Source organism: Tursiops truncatus, chromosome 15 (assembly GCF_011762595.2).
Source record: "Tursiops truncatus isolate mTurTru1 chromosome 15, mTurTru1.mat.Y, whole genome shotgun sequence".
NCBI lineage: Eukaryota > Metazoa > Chordata > Mammalia > Artiodactyla > Delphinidae > Tursiops > Tursiops truncatus.
The window spans coordinates 41,672,348-41,684,765 of record NC_047048.1 but is presented as its reverse complement, the minus strand read 5'-3'; the positions used below and the strand labels follow the sequence as shown (position 1 = coordinate 41,684,765).

General features: G+C 39.7%; 1 protein-coding gene across 1 annotated transcript in view; it reads right to left on the bottom strand.

Moving 5' to 3' along the window:
* XRN2 (5'-3' exoribonuclease 2) overlaps positions 1-12,418 on the bottom strand; it is an 80,017-nt gene that overhangs the window by 67,449 nt on the left and 150 nt on the right. The gene's annotated exons all lie outside the window — the stretch shown is intronic.

The window sequence follows — 12,418 nt, the reverse complement described above, 5'->3', positions numbered from 1 at the left end:
TTAGAGGCACAACAACACATTGAGAAAGAAACTCACCTCCTTAAAATAATCCAGCCAGTAGCAACATAAATAACAATAACACATCCGGGAAGGGCTTGGGGGGACCAGCACCTAAAATATCCTGTGCGCAGGAAAAAAAAAAATTCCAGGCATGCAGAAAAACAGAGAAGTATGACCCACATGCTGGAAAAAAGTCAGGCAAAAGAAACTACCTGTGATAGTGTCCAGATGTCAGATTTAACAGAATAGAGTTTAAAGCAGCTATTATAAATATGTTCATAGAATTCAAGAGACATATGGTTAAAGAATTAAAGAAAGGTATGATGACAACTTTTATCAAATAGAAATAGTAACAAAAACAAGAATTATAAAAAACAAACAAATGGATACTCTGGAGTTGAAAAATACAATAACTGAGATCAAAAATTCACTACAGGGGCTCAACAACAGATTTGAACTGGCAAAAGAAAGAAGTCTTGGGACTTCCCAGGTGGCGCAGTGCTTAAGATCTGCCTGCCAATGCAGGAGACACGGGTTCGAGCCCTGGTCCCAGAAGATCCCACATGCTGTGGAGCAACTAAGCCCGTGCACCACAACTACTGAAGCCTACACTCTAAAGCCCGCGAGCCACAACTACTGAGCCCATGTGCCACAACTACTGAAGCCCACGCACCTAGAGCCCGTGCTCCACAACATGAGAAGCCACCTCAGTGAGAAGCCTGCACACAGCAGAGAAGAGTAGCCCCCGCTCGCCACAACTAGATAAAGCCCGCGTGCAGCAACAAAGACTCAACACAGCCAAAAAAAAAAACACCAAAAAATAAAAAAAGAATCCTTGGAACTTCCCTGATGGCTGAATGGTTAAGAATCCGCCTGCCAATGCAGGGGACATGGGTTTGATCCCTGGTCTGGGAAGATTCCACATGCTGTGGAGCAACTAAGCCCACGTGCCACAACCACTGAGCCTGCGTGCTGCAACTACTGAAGCCCTTGCGCCTAGAGCCTGTGCTCCACAGCAAGAGAAGCCACCACAACGAAAAGCCTGTGCAGCGGAACAAAGAGTAGCCCCCACTCACCACAACTAGAGAAAGCCTGCGTGCAGCAAAAAAAAAAAAAAAAAAAAAAAAATTCTTAAACTTAGATTAATAGATTATGCAAGCTGAGGAGTAGAGAGAAAAAAGGATGAAGAAAAACGAACAGAGCCTGAGAGAAATATGAGACAGAAATAAATACATGAACATACAACTGGAGTACTGGAAGGAAAGGGGAGCAAGGAGCAGAAAAAATATTCAAGGAAATAATAACAAAAAAGTTCCCAAATGTATTGAAAAACAATAACCTACACGTGCAGGCAGCTCTAACAACTCCAAGTAAGATAAGCACAATGAGACCCACAGACAGATACATCAGAGTTAAAATGATGAAGGTATAAGACAAGGAGAAAACCTTCAAAGAACCAATAGGAAAAATGACGAGTCACTTACAAGGGAACCCCAATAAATTTAACAGCTGGCTTCTAGCAGAAATAATGGAGGCCAGGGACTTCCCTGGTGGTGCAGCAGTTAAGAATCCGCCTGCCAGGGCTTCCCTGGTGGCACAGTGGTTGAGAGTCCGCCTGCCGATGCAGGGGACGTGGGTTCGTGCCCCGGTCGGGGAGGATCCCACATGCCGCGGAACGGCTGGGCCTGTGAGCCATGGCCACTGAGCCTGCGTGAACGGAGCGTGTGCTCTGCAACGGGAGAGACCACAGCAGTGAGAGGGGCCCGTGTACCACAAAAAAAAAAAAAAAAAATCCGCCTTCCAACGCAGGGGACACGTGTTCAAGCCTTGGTCCGGGAAGATTCCCACATGCTACGGAGCAACTAAGCCCGTGTGCCACATCTGCTGAGCCTGCGCTCTAGAGCCTGTGCACAACTACTGAGCCCACGCACTGCAACTACTGAAGCCCACGCACCTAGAGCCCATGCTCTGCAACAAGAGAAGTCACCACAATAAGAAGCCCGTGCACCACAACAAACAGTAGCCCCTTAAACTGTATTGCAAAATTGTCAGCCTTCCCTCAAGTAATCTATAAATTTGATATAATTTCAATAAAATCTCCACAGGAAATTTTTAAAAAAAAAGAAGAAATAATGGAGGCCAGAAAGCAGTGGGATTACATATATAAAGGGCCGAAACAGAAAAAAAAAAAAATGTTAACCAAGAATCATATATCCGGGAAGGCCACTGTTCAAAAATGAAGGTGATGGCTTCCCTGGCGGTGCAGTGGTTGAGAGTCCGCCTGCCGATGCAGGGGACACAGGTTCGTGCCCCGGTCTGGGAAGATCCCACATGCCGCAGAGCGGCTGGGCCCGTGAGCCATGGCCGCTGAGCCTGCGCGTCCGGAGCCTGTGCTCCGCAATGGGAGAGGCCACAACAGTGAGAGGCCCACGTACCGCAAAAAAATAAAAAGAAGGTGAAATAAAGACTTTGCCAGATAAACAAAAATTGCATTTGTTGCTAGCTGACTGGACTTACAAGAAATACTAAAGGAAGTTCTTCAGGCTGAAAGTTAAGTGACCCCACTAAAGATAATATAATACATTTTTTTAATCCTTTCTTTTCTTAACTGCTATTGCAAAAAAACAGTTGGATGAAATGATATTTTGTAAAATACTATGGCTTACAACACACACTTTAATATAAATGTAATATATTTCCTAGTAACAGCCCAAAAAGAGGTGGGTAGAAGCAAAATAGCAATATGCTATGGAAGTAACCACAGATGGTAAGGTAATAATTATAGCAATGCACTGTAGGGTTTGTAACATTAACAGATATAATACATATAATGACAATACCATGTAAAAAAAGGAAAATGGGGGGACTTCCCTGGTGGTCCAGTGGTAAAGAATCCATCCTGCAATGCAGGGGACGTGGGTTCAAAACCCTGGTTGGAGACCTAAGATCCCACATGCTGCGGGGCAACTAAGACCGCATGCCACGACTACTGAGCCCTCGTGCTTCAACTAGAGAGCCCCGTGTGCCACAAACTACAGAGCCCATGTGCCACAACTAGAGAGAAGCCCGCATGCCGCAACAAAAGATCCTGCATGCTGTAACTAAAGACCCAACGCAGCCAAAAATAAAATTAAAAACAAAAGGAAAATGGTAATCAAGCCATACAGCAGTAAAGGTTCTATATATTACTGGAATTCAGCTAGTATAAATCTAAAGCTAACTCTGGGCTTTCTCTGCCAGGGGCCTGGGTTCAATCCCTGGTCAGGGAACTAAGATCTGTAAGCGTGGTGCAGCCAAAAGACAAAAAAAAAAAAAAATCTAAAGCTGATTAAGATGTGTATAGTAAGCCCTTAAGATATATTTTTTAAAAAGATCACTAATGAAATCTAAACGCTACATTAAAAATACATACAGAAAACAGAAAGTAAAAGGGCAAATGTAAATTCAGTGATATCAATAACATTAAATGTGAATGGATTAAACAATCCAATCAAAAGACAAAAGTTGTCAGACTGGATTTAAAAAAATATCCAATTATACGCTGTCTACAGGAGACACACTTGAGATTCAAAGATACAGAGTGAAAGTAAATGGATGGGGAAAGAGACTCAAACAACAACCACAAGAAAACTGGAGTGGCTGTACTAGTATCAGACAAAATACCTAGACTTTAAAAAAGACTTACTGGAAATAATGACATTTGATAATGATAAAAAAGGTCAATCCATCAAGAAGACATAACAACTAGAAACACATGCACTTAGTAACAGCATCAAAATACATGCAACTTTTAATAAATGACAAAAATGAAAGAAACAGACAATTGAACAATAATAGTTGGGAGACTTCAATACTCCACTTTCAAAAATGGACAGAATTGAACAGAAGATCAACAAGGAAACAGATAACTGCAACAACACTATAAACCAACCAGACCTAACAGACTTTTACAGAACACTCCACTCAACAGAATATACATTCTCAACTGCATATGGAACATTCTCTGGGAAAGACCAATCGCTGGGCCATAAAACAAACCTCAATAAAAGCATAAAAGTGATGCCAAGTATGTTCTTCAACCACAACAAAGTAATGAACTCAATAATGGGAGAAAAGTTGGCAAATTCATAAACATGTGGAAATTTAACAACACACTAATGAATAACCAATAAATTGAAGAAGATATCAAAAGCGAATCAGAAAATAATTTGAGTCGAATAAAAATGAAGACACAACATATGAAAACCTACAGTGTAGAACCCAAAAGCAGTGTTCAGAGGGAAATTTATAGCTGTAAGTGTCTATAATAAGAAAGATCTCAAATCAACAACCTAACCTTCACTGGAATCATGTTGATTATAACTGATTTGAAGAAGGCCAAGTGAACTGAATAAGATCACTTGAACAGCATGTTTCTTGTAACTATCCTTATATTCTTCTCACAAAAGGTCTATAAAATATTTGTTTAAAATTTTTTTGTATCAAAATATTTGGAAAATTAGAAGCTTCTTTTTAACATGTATTGATATGACTTGAATTATTATTTTATGAAATTAAGAGCCCTATATACCCGTAAATCTTTTCCCATATCGTTTAAGATTTTAAAAAAAAGAAAAAAAAAACCTAACCTTCCACTTTAAGACACTAGAAGAGCAAACTAAACCCAAAGCAAGCAGAAAGAAGAAAACAACAAGTATTAGAGAAAAATTTAATGACAGAGAATAAAAAGAACAATTTTTTAAAATCCATGAAACCAAAGAAGATCAACAAAATTGACAAACCTCTGGCAAGTCTGACCAAGAAAGAAAAAAAGCAAGGTGGGAAACCTAGATTTCACTACATGCAAACAGCACAATTCTGTATTACGCAATGTTACCAAGAGTTAGACATGAAAATATCCCCACTTTTACTTGGACATATAAACTACCAAAAATTAACTTACCAAATAAAATTCTGAAATATCAGTGCAAGGCACTGTTTCATGCACTTAACTTGGATTAACCGACTTAATCCACACAACCACCTTATGTGGCACATATACAGCTGATCTTCTTTATTCACAAATTCCATATTTGCTAATTCACCCGCTCACTAAAATTTTTTGTAACCCCCCAAATCAATTTTTGCACTCTCAAGGTCATTCACAGACACAAGAAGTATGAAAAATTTGAGTCCACTGACACACACATTCACAACTGATGTTAAACAAGGCAACATTCTGCCCTATTTCAGCTCTCATACAGAGATGACCAGAGCATAGAGACTGTAGGAACAGGGTGGTGAAATGCAAGAAACTCCAGTTCTTCATCGTTTAGGAGAGTTTAAGTCATTTTCCCAAGACCAGAAAGCTAATGAGTGGAGGACTGTATAAGCCAAGAACACAAGGTAAAGAAACTGATAGTTGAATGAATTAAGAGTGGTTAAAAAGCCAAGAAGAAATAAAATGGAATCATAAAAAAGAAGGAGAACAATTGTAAAATGGAAACAAAGCACAGATGAGACAGACAGCAAACAGATAGTAAGATTACAAATTTAAATCTAACCATATCAATAATCATATTAAATGTAAGTGTTCTAAATGCCCGATTTACAAGGCAGAGATTGGGAAAACAGTTTGGCAATTCCTCAAAAAGGTAAACATGGAATTACCATAAGACCCAGCAATTCCACTCATACGTATATATACCCAAAAGAATCAAAAGCAGGGACCACTCATAGGTATATACCCAAAGTATTGATCTATTGTACAAATACCTGTGCACCAATGTTCACAGCAGCATTATTCACAATAGTCAAAAGGTAAAAATAACTCGTGTCGGGATATCATTATACAGACTTAAAAATTAACAGTTATAGAATATATGTATCTTCAGGTTTTACAGATGCTCCCAAACTGTTTTCCAATAAAATTAATTGCATTTTCATACAATGGGCTCCACAGTGAAATACTACATAGTAACGAAACAAACTTAGATAAATCAAAGAAACATGAAATCTCATAAACACAGATACAAGAGAAAGTAGAGGTTACGGTACCATTTTTAACAAGATAAGCATTACCAAAACTACTCTTCGCTATCAGAAGACAGGATTGTGGGGTGGCCACCGTCTAGAAGGGAGCAAAGGGGAACTTCTGGGGTATGAATACTATGATAATATTCTGTTTCATAATCTGGATGCAAGTCATACATTTTTATTTTGTGAAAATTAACAAGCTATACACAGTTATATAACTTCAATATATGAAGAGTTTAAACATTTAAGTGACTATACATGCATATATGTATTTGTGTATATATACTTCAATTAAAAGGTTTCCAAAATCCGAAAAAAAAAGAGAAAGAAAGAAATTGATACATGCTAAACATGGATGAATCTTGAAAACACTATGCGAAATGAAAAAGTGAAATAAACCAGACAAAAAATGACAAATATTATATAATTCCACTTATATTAGCTCCTAGAATAGACAAATTCATAAGATAGAAAGTAGGGGAATAGACCATGTTAACACTAGTCAAAAGATCTGGTTATATTAATACTGGACAAAACAGATTTCAGAGCAAAGAATATTACCAAGGATAAAGGTCATTTTATGATGATAAAGGAGCACATTCAGGTATTTCCCTGGTGGCGCAATGGTTAGGAATCCGCCTGCCAATGCAGGGGACACGGGTTCGACCACTCGTCTGGGAGGATCCCACATGCTGCAGAGCAACTAAGCCCACGAGCCACAACTACTGAGCCTGCATGCCACAGCTGTTCAGCCCGCATGTCACAACTACTGAAGCCCACGCGCCTAGAGCACGTGCTCCACAACGAGAAGCCACCACGATGAGAAGCCTGCACACTGCAATGAAGAGTAGCCCCCGCTCGCCGCAACTGAAGAAAGCCCGCGCACAGCAACGAAGACCCAATGCAGCCAAAAATAAATAAATTTTTTAAAAAAGAAAAGTATCAAATCTTCAAAAAATAAGAAACACATTCATCAAGACGACCTAACAATCTTAAGCATTTATGCACTAATAAAAGAGTTTTAAAATGCAAAGAGCAAAAACCAACAAAGCTGAAAGAAGAAGCAGACAAATCCAAAAAAATTATAGAAGATTTCCATATATATTGATAGAACAGGAGACAGAAAATCAATGTGCTGTTCAAGTCTTCCATATCCTATCAACCAGCATGATAATATTTACAGAACACTCTACCCAACAACAGCAGAACTTGTGTGTTTTTCAAGTCAAAATGAAACATTTACCAAGACCATATTCTGGGTCATAAAACAAATCAGTTAAGCTTTAAAATACGTAATTCAAATTATGGAAAGTTATGTTCTCTGACAAGGGAACTAAATTAGAAGTCAATAACAGAAAAAGAATGCCTGGAAAATCCCCCAAATATCTGAAAATTAAGGAACACTCTTCTGAATAACCAATGGGCCATAGAAGTCAAGGGGATATGAGAAAGTATTTTTTACTGAATGAAAATGAAAAGACAACATGTCAATGTTTGTGATGTGCCACTGGAACAGCACCTAGCAGGCAGCTTATGGCACTCAACAGAAGCAACTCAAAGAAGCAGCATCAATACAATGACCTCAGCTTCTACCTTAAGAGGACAAGAAACACAAGCTAAACTCAAAATGAGCATAAGAAATAATAAAAAAGAACAGAAGTCGATGAAGTAGAAAAGAGAAAAAATAATATAGAAAAATCAATGAAACCAAAAGCTAGTTCTCTGAGATCAGTCTAGCCAGACTGATAATGGAATAAAAGAGAAAGGACAAAATTAGTAGCAGGAATGAGAGAAGTGACATCACTACATTTTCTATTGATATTAAAAAGATAATAAGCAATCCTATGAACAACCTTATAGCAACAAATTGGACAACTTAGACGAACAAAATCTGTGTAAGATACAAACTACAAAAGCTCATTAAAAAAACAGACAGGGCTTCCCTGGTGGCGCAGTGGTTGAGAATCCGCCTGCTGATGCAGGGGACACGGGTTCATGCCGCGGTCCGGGAAGATCCCACATGCCGTGGAGCAGCTGGGCCCGTGAGCCATGGCCGCTGAGCCTGCGTGTCCGGAGCCTGTGCTCCGCAACAGGAGAGGCCACAACAGTGAGAGGCCTGTGTACCGCAAAAAAAAAAAAAAAAAAAGATAATCTGAATACCCCTATGTCTACTAAAAAAATTATATTTTTAGCTTAAACCTTCCCAAAAAACTTCAGGTCCGGATGGCTTCAATGATGAATTCTACCAAATACTGAAGGAAGAAATAATACCAATTCTACACAGACGCTTCCACAAAACTAAAGAGGGTATGTACCTCGCAACTCAATATGAGGCCAAGATTACTCTGATACCAAAACTGGACAAAAACATTATAGGGGCTTCCCTGGTGGTGCAGTGGTTGAGAGTCCGCCTGCCGATGCAGGGGACACAGGTTCGTGCCTCGGTCTGGGAAGATCCCACATTCCGCGGAGCGGCTGGGCCCGTGAGCCATGGCCGCTAGAGGCCACAACAGTGAGAGGCCTGCGTAATGCAAAAAAAAAAAAAAAATTATAAAAACACTATAGACAAACATCGTTTTTGAACATAAATGTAAAAATTCTCAAGAAAATGTTAGCAGACTGACTCCAACAGTATATAAAAATAATACACCATGACCAGGTGGGATTTATCCACCTGAAATGCAAGGTGTGTTTAACATTTAAAAATCAATGTAATTCACCATGAAAAAACCCCTAAAAAACAGAAAGCATAGTATGAACTAAAAGCATAATGAGACCTCTCTAAGAAAACACAAGAAAAAATCTTGGTGACCTTGGCAAAGATTTCTTAAATATAACACAAAAAGCAGGAATACTGAGGAAAAAGAAAGAAAGCAGACTACTAAAATTAAAAACTTTTGCTCATTCTTTGCACTAAGTAAGAAGACAAGCCACAGATTAAGGGAAAATATTTGCAAAAAAAAATCAATATGTAAGAAACTCTACAATTCAGTAAGACAAACAACTTAACTTAAAAATGGGCAAAAGATATGAATAGACACCTCACTCAAGAAGACATATGGAAAGCAAATAAGCACCCAAAGATGCTCAACATCATTTCTCATCAGGGAAATGCAAATTAAAACCACACTGAGATAACACTACACTAGAATGGCTAAAACTAGGAAAACTAACCATACTAAGTGTTGACAAGGAAGCAAAACAACCAGACCTCTCATACACCGCTGGTGGCAATGAAATGGTACAACCTCTTTGGAAAACAGTCTGGCAAGTTTTTCTTTTTAAATAATCAAACACCTACCATACAATGCAACCAATTCACTCCTAGGTATTTTCTCTAAAGAAATGAAAGCATACATTCACACAAAGATTTGTATACCAATGTTCATAGACTTTTTTTAATAGTCGAATACTGGAAACAATCCAAACGTTCACCAATCAGGTGAATGAATAAACGTGATATATGCACAACACTGAATACTATTCAAAAATAATAAGAAATAAACTACTGATGTAAGTACCAACATGGATGACGTTCAAAATAATTGTTCTGAATGAAAGTAACCAAGTCAGGTTAAAAAAAAAAGAGTACATATTGTATAATTCTATTTATATAAAATTGTAGGATATGAAAACTTATCTATAGAGTCAGAAATAAATCAGTGGTTGACTAAAGATGGGCAGTGGGGAGGGGTTATGGGGAGGAACAACAAAGGGGCAGAAGGAATGTTTCAGAGATGATGTTCATTATCTTGATTGTGGTGATGGGTTCATGAACATACACATATGTCAAAATGTATTAAACTGTACACTTTAAATGCGTGCAGTTTGTTCTAGGTCAATTATACCTCAGTGGAGGAGGGAGGAGAGAACAGAGAAAAGAAAAATAAATCAATCTAGGAGGACCAGTATTCAGAGCTCAGAGAAGGCAGAGTAAAAGGAAAACAAGAAAAAAATCAAAGAGCATTCCCTAGAACTAAAGAACACAAGCCTCCAGACTCAGAGTCAGCCAAGCACTGATCAAAATGAATTGAAATTTTAAAAAAAATCTGTACCTAAGTACATAATTACAAAAGCTTATACCACCAAGGATAAAGATCTTTTAAAAATTCAGAAAGAAAAACGGATCAACTACAAAAGAATGAAAGCAAAAGAACACAGAAACCAAGAGCATGGGCTTCCTGGTTTTGACACTGGCTCTGACATGTTATTAGCCACAAGACCTTGAGTACCTTACTTAACCCCTGTGTGCTTCATTTTCTCATCTGTAATAAGAAGGAGAAGGGGGGGGAGGAGAAGGAGAAATAGTTATGTAGCTGTTATGAGGATTTAATAAATTCATCTGTGAAGTGCCTAGTACATGTTAAACACTAAATAAGTGTTAGCTAAATAAATAAATCACATTAACATTCAACTTCTCATCAACAATTCTGGATGACAGAAGTCAAAAGAACAATGCCTTCAAAGTTTTGAGGGAAAGTAATTTTCAAACTCTGCTTAGCTAATGATTATTCACGTATACAAGGGTAGAATGGACTTAGAAAACTCACATACCACACACCACTTCTTAAGAACTCAAGTAAGAACAAAAACCAAGGAAGGGTTTAAGCCAAGAGAGATAATGGTTAAAAAACAGTACCTCCAACTGAAGAAATTTTTAAAAATCTCAGGAAGCGGCTTTCTAGCAAGTCTAAATAACCAGGTGTGACAGCAACAGAAATAAAGACTTCAAGCAGTCTCCAACTAGAAAGAGGACTCGACAGAATAACTGATGAAGGAGAGTCTAGATGGGGAACGATGTATAATGGAAAACAGGCAACACACAGAAAAAGACAAAAGTAGCACAAGAGAAGAAACAGTCACAGTACATAATCTGAATCTACACAGTGGCAATCATCACCAATACTATTTGATTTTTCATGTTTTGAAACAAACCTGTATAGCCAAAGCCCTGACAATTTAATTCTGGATGCCAACGAAGCAAGAGCACAGCTGAGAAGCTTGGGATGAAGAGTAAGGAAACAGCAGTAGAAAAGCTAATACCTAACCTCAGAATGTGAAGAATCACGGGATACTTTGTAAAGGAGATGGAATAAAACAATAAAGGAATATTACTTAAATTTATCAAGTTTACCAATAGAAGAAATAAAAATAATGATTAGGAGGATGGGGGGGCATGTGGGGAAGGGCACTGTATAAGTGACTACATCCTCTTCTATCATAGCTAGAATTCAACAGATACACTCAAAATCAATAAATCAGATGTCAGCAAGACATTTAGAGATAGAACCAAACATAGTTTAAAGCAGTTATCACTGGAGAGTAGAAATGGGATAAGATGTAAGTAAACTTTAAATAAAGTTTGATAAAAGTTTTAAAAGCAAAGGACATGAGCATTCAGTTTAACAGTTTCTCTTTGAGAAAAGCACACAGAGTACTGGAAATTCATCAGAACAAGAGTTTCGGTTCCTCCTAGGATAGAAACTAAGCAAAATCAAGATCTCACATCGAATGAACCCTGGAGATCCATCTACCTGTCCAAAAAACAAACAAACGAACAAACAAATCTCACTAGCCTAAGCAAAAAGTTCCCAGTGTCGACTGGGCACTTCCTTCAAAAACGAAGGGGTGGGGAGCATAATGTGCCCCTGAACTTCCCAATCCGGAAATTCTCATTAAGAGTACAAAATCGAACTGGGACGGAAACAAGGAAACGACAAATACAAAACTCAAGAACGGCCAACAGTCTACGTAACACTAACAAACCAACAGCAAAAAGTGTATTGTCCAAGTGCATCCAGGAATTCTGAAAATGTCAAAGGCATGCCCAGCAGTCGGGCACCTAGACAAGGGGGCACTTAAGGGACTTCTGTCCTATCCTAGACATTTCCGAGGTGCTGCTCTCTCCGTAGGACCTGACAACAGCAACAAATGGCCTCTCCCCTAGCAGAAAACCTTTCAGGCTAGGACAGGAAACGACAAAAAGCTGCCTCCCCTCCCCCCCAGCATTACTTCACAAAGTGGTTAGAGGCTGGCAGGAGCACCCGCGCATCCCTAACCAGCTAACTCAGCTGACCAGCCGCGCGCTGCCCGACGGCCGGGGAGCCGCTTTCGAAACCCAAACCGGGCGAGCAAGGAAGAAACAAAGCCGTGGGCGGGGCCTTCCGCCGGGGAATCTGCGGACCGGGGAGGAGCATCCCTCCGCGAGCTCCGCCGCTCGACCCTCGCCCCGCCCATGCCACCCCCGGAGCCCGAGTCCGAGCGCCCGCGCCCGGCGCCCGGCGGGCCGCGGCTGCCGGGGTCGAACGCAGCGCGGGCCCCCGCACGACGCCGCCCGGGCGAGCGGCGGGCCCCAAGGACCGCGGCCTGGACGCGCCGGAGCTCCTGGCGCTGGCGTGGCGGC